The following is a 5,312-nucleotide window of genomic DNA, read 5'->3' as shown; positions in this document are numbered from 1 at the left end:
AGTCACTCACATCTGTTCCCATTCTTGTTCCCCATGGCCTGTCCCATGGAGACTTCCTGAATCCCATCGCTAGGCTCCCCCAGCCCACTCTTCCCTCCTGCAGGCTCCTTTTCCACGCAACACTCCCTCCTTTGTGCTCACCCCTTGCATTCCCGTGGAAACACGTTCAAGCTGCACCCCTGCCCCACCTCTACCTGCTCCAGCCCCTTTCCCTCAGCAGGCCTCCTGCCCCCTTACCCCCTGAGCTTCAGGCTTCATGTGTTTCAGGGACCCCAGGGCTGAGGTAAGACTCCTGGGACAAAGCCACCTGCTTTATCCTCCTTATTCCAACATTTTTCCTTTCCTTGGGAGGAAGCAGGAGCAGTTGTTAGTCGAGGAGGAGGCCTTGTAGGATGGGCTTACCTTAGTAGGACTTTCCTGATGACGGGGAAAGGGCTCACGCCAGGATTTTTGGTTGTTTTCCGTTTTGACATCTAAGACATTGTTCTCTCACTGCAAGCTTGGATAGCACATGGGGAACAGGAGGGGCTCCCCCAACTTAGATGGGCCATTGGAGCCCTAGGACCAGAAGGGATCCTGGAGTTGGGAGGTCAGGGTTCCAGACTGCCTTTGGGGGACAACTTTGGGCTAGGCTTTCCTCCTTTTTAAGAGACTCAGTTTCCCCTTCTGAGCAAGGAGAGACTTTGGACAACCTGAGCCCCAAAGGCCCTTGCAGCCCTAACATTCCAGAGCCAGGGGGACAGGTGGGGAGCATATCTGCATTCCACGCTATTCTCTGCCATCTGCTTGTTGTGTGGCTTCGGATGACTCTCAGCTTCTGTGTCCTCAGTTTCCCTATCTGAACAATAAGTGGACTGGCCTACACAGGTCCTATCCATTGTTTTGAATGTCTCCTGGGTTAGGACTCTTGACCTCTTTCCCTGAGAAAAGTGTTGGGGGCAAGAGTGAGAGGTGGGAAGTGAGGAGGGGAGGGAGCAGAGAGGGCAGGACTCCAGGCCTGGAGATTGGGCCCAGGATATGGTCTCCAGCCAGGCCCCTTCAGAGACAGCATCCCCCTCTCACCAAGTGTAGCACGCAGGGCCCCGTTTATACCGTTGTCACAGAATCCCTGTGAGCTGGCTGGCCACGGGAACTTTCCTATGGGCAGGAGGACCAAGGCTCCAGGGCAGAAAGGGAGCTGCCCAGATTTACACCACTGGTCAGTGGCTAAGGTGGAACTCCAGGGTGGAAGGGGCCTATGGGGCTCCATGGCTTCTCAGCCTCTGTCACCGAGACCACAGCAGCCCATCCTCCACAGGATGGTCATTGAGTCTCACCCCTTCATGGTGCAGAAAAGGAAACTCAGGCCCAGAACAGTGCAGGGCTGTGCGTTCTCCCCACTGACTTTAATTGCAGTAGCTGCGTCAGTCCACGAAGCCCAAACACCTCTGCTAGCAGCCTTGCTTTCTGCCTAAAACTCACCATCAGATCCCCCGTATTTGGGCAAAGCGTGTGTCCTGAGGCCCATGTGTTGAGAGGGGCAGAAAGACAAGAATTACAGGCATGTGGTGTCCTCAGTCTCCCAGAACAGCTAGAAGGAGGGAGCCCAGGGATCGGTGAAGGGCAGGGAGTCCGGAAGGGGTGAGGCACTCGCCCAGGTCCCAGTCAGACAGCCAACCCAGGCCCTGTTTCTCCAACCCAAGTAGCCCCCCTGGCTCCCTGCCCCCAGCCCCCTATATGTATGATCCTGGAAGGAGGCAGACCTGGAGTAACAAGCCTGGTCCCTCTGGTTGGGACAGTGGGTGGGGGCTGGGAATTTCTCTCCACCCCCTAAACCCAGACCACACTTCCAGAGGGTGCTACAGGCCTCAGCGGATTAATGGTGCGGAGGCCACTCATTTCCTCTGACCGGGAGACAAGCTGCACCACACAGCCCCCCATTGTTGGCCACCCTTATCTCAGGAAGTTCCGCAGGCCCCATCCGGAGGAGGTAGCTTGGCCCCCACACCCCCAGCCTCACTTTTCTTTGCCTCTTGGATGCTGGAGCGTTTGGCAGGCTTGGGATCATAAAGACTTTGACCCACCCTCCTCCCACCCATAGGAAGTCTGGATTTTACCTGGGGGTACTATAGAGGGAGGAGCAGGGCAGGGCCTGGGGCTCAGCCCGGTTTCAGAAGTGGGGTCCTAGAGAGGTCAAGGATGAACTGGAAGGGGTGAGGCTTGAGACAGAGAAGGTGGGAGGAAGTGGAGGGAAGAAGCCCAGCCACACATGGGACTAACTGGCATAGAGCAGGGCAGGGCACCATATTCCTCTGTTTTGAATTTCCCTTGGAGGAGTACACACAGCCTCCACCCACCCATGCCAGCCCCTCTGGCCCAATGCCTTCCTCAAGGTGCTGACATGCACTCTAAGATGCAGCATGGGCAGTATATAACTCCTTCAGGAAGCCTTCCCTGACTTCCATCCCCCAACTAGTCAGGGTCCCCCCTCCTAGGCTCAGTACTCTCCAGCCCCTGTGCTTCACCCCATGCTCCCATTAGAGCCCTGAGCACCCTGCGTGGATGTGGGTCTCTTAGACTGGACATGCCTTGACAAGTCCCTCATGTCTCCAGGACTTGCCCCACTCTTGCCCTCTCTGGCCTGGAGAGGAATTGGACCCACTAGATCTTGCTGCAGTCCAGCCCCCTCCCAAGCCCACAGACACTCTAGGTCCCTTCCTCACAGACCTGCCCCTCCCATCAGTGCATCTGCCCCCCGCCTCCGGCTTTTGGACAAATACGTCCCTCTACCTGGAATGCCCTTTCCACATCTCTCCCTGGCAAAATCCCAGGCACTCATTAAAGATTGCTCTGGTGCCACCCCTCCTTGGAGCCCCTCTGAGCCCACCGCTGACTTCAGCAGATACTTCTCTCCATTTTTGACCAGAGCAGCTCCATTCAATAAATTGTTTGATTAAAAGGGTCCACAGCTACCCAAAAATAAAAGTTTAAAACAACTAGATTTATCCATCTTAACCCTCAACAAACGAAGACACCACTCGACTGATATTTCACAAGTCCAAAAGACAGATTTTCATTTTAACAGAAGCTTTCAATACCTTAACCCAAAGAAGTGATTTAATGGAGAGTGATAAAGTGATGATATTTGCAGACAAAGGGGTTGACCCATTTGAGGTACTCTTTATATCCTACCCTGAAGGCAGCTTTCATAAAGCCTGGCTTTCCAAAAGCCCTCATTCCTGTCACACAATCTACCCGTGCCTGGAATTGGATACTTAGAATTGTGGAACTCTTAGGAGAAATCAGTGCATGGGCATCTCAGTGCCTCCAAGAAGCACAGCATCTAAGAGCCCCAAGGACCTCACATGGCTCACAGCCCCAGGAGTGAGGGGTGCTGCAGGCAGAAGAGAGCCCTGAGGGATGACCCTTAAAGTGTACGTCGAGGTTGGGGGGTGGGCAGGGTGAAATGGGAGTTGCCCGGGGTATCTGAAAGATTCCTGGAGGAGCCAGGACCTGGGCAGAGACTATAACTGGGAAAACTGGGGTGGGGGCATAGGAAACCCACCAGGCCTCCACAGTCAACAGCTTCTGAGCATGAGATTTTTCCATTTCTCATCCACCAACAGCCCCTGGAGGGCAACCCCATGCCTGCAGATGGTGAAATGAGGGCCCTCGGAAGCTTATTTGCTCTTAAAATGTCATCTGCCTGTCAGGAAGAGTAGAGGAGGGAAGAAGGGCCAGTTCACTGCCTGGTGGTCAGGGGTTATGTGACAGCTGGAAAACACTGTCACCTCCGTTTCTTCTCTCCTTCACCTCAACCTCCCTATGGGACAGCTACTTTTTAGACTCCTTTTATAGATGAGGAAACTGTGACTCTGGAAGCTTTAGTGACTTATTCAAGGTCACTCAATTGATGACAAAGGGACTGGGAAGGGAAACTTGGCCTTGAAACCCAGCTCAAAGTTGGCCAGTGTCAAAGCCCCACCTGACATCATCATAAACACAGGCGTGGACAAACTTGTGTGTTCATGGTTGGGGGGAGGTGGGGTTGCGGGGAGCTCCATTGCTCGGAGGTAGATGCAAGGCAGAATAAACCTGCCATTGGGAATGGACTTAAAGTGGCTTTTCATTTCCTGGGCTGGGTCCCAAAGTGAAGGATGGTTGTAGTTCTGTATGCAGCCTTGCAAGTGCCTAAATCGAGGAGTCTTCATCGCTGAGACTCTACCATGAGGGGACTCTTAGAGTGGAAGTCTAGGAGGGGGTCAGCCTGGGCCAGGAAGGTGGCTCCATATAGGCCATGGAGAGGTGACCTCAGTCATTGGGGCAGGGAGTGGTGGCTGGAGGCAACATGACCTCTTGGTGCCCAGGCCTTTTGGAGCTGATGTGATAGCCATATTGGAATCCTAGCCTGCTGCAGGCTCTGGCAGCCTGAAGGTCAGGCCTCATGGTTCTATCTTCATCTTAGATAGAGGGCAGTGGTGGCTACTTAGCCACAGTTACCCAAAGGCATTATTTGAAAGTCAGGAGGTCAATGAGGTGATCATTGGCATAGTCCAGAGGAGAGATGGTGTGGCCTGAGCTGGGCAGTGGTTGGGATGGTTGCAAGGGAGTGATATCTGTCATTATCTCCCAACGGCACCTATCCTACAGAAAAGAAAACCGAGGTCATCCAGCAGCAAATCAGGGGTGCAGTGGGGTCCTGAGGCAAGTCAGAGCTCTGTCCTCAGCCCCTCAGCTGGGGCCTTTGGGTCTGAGATCTCCTGCTCAGTTTTGCCCCACTTCTTAGGAAGCCCCGGGACAAATCCCTCCTGTGTGGGTTGGGAGGACAGCAGCAGCCTGTCCCTTCTCCAGCCTCTCCCTTCCTGGCTTCAGGAAGTCTGGAGCCCTGTGAACTCCCAGGAACATCCTCCTTCTAGGCTGGCCTGTTTCTAGTGGCCTGGGCCTGTTAGGGTCTCTGTAGTCTTAGATGATGAGAATATTAAGCCCCTCAAAACCAAGCTTTCATGTTCTGGAGCCGGGGAGGAGCCACAAGGAAACTTAGTAGTCATCTGGGGCATCAGAGAGGAAGAGGTCCCAGAGAAGAGTGTCTTGCCCAAGGATACACAGAGAATTTGAGGACACATAGTGGACAACTCTGGAAAGGCTGTAGCTTTCATATCCATCTTCTTCACCCAGACCTTCTTTGCAGGCTGTGAAGGAGGCAGGGATCTTGATTTCCATTTTATAAAGAGAACACTGAAGTTCAGAGAGAGGCAGTGATTCGCCCAAAGACACACAGTGACATGGGCTGCATGCGACCCAGGTCTGTCTCATTTTTTATTCTGAGTCTTTCT

This window comes from Pteropus medius, unplaced genomic scaffold (genome assembly GCF_902729225.1).
Source record: "Pteropus medius unplaced genomic scaffold, Ma_sr-lr_union100, whole genome shotgun sequence".
Classification (NCBI taxonomy): Eukaryota; Metazoa; Chordata; class Mammalia; order Chiroptera; family Pteropodidae; genus Pteropus; species Pteropus medius.
Note: the sequence above shows the minus strand (reverse complement) of the source record.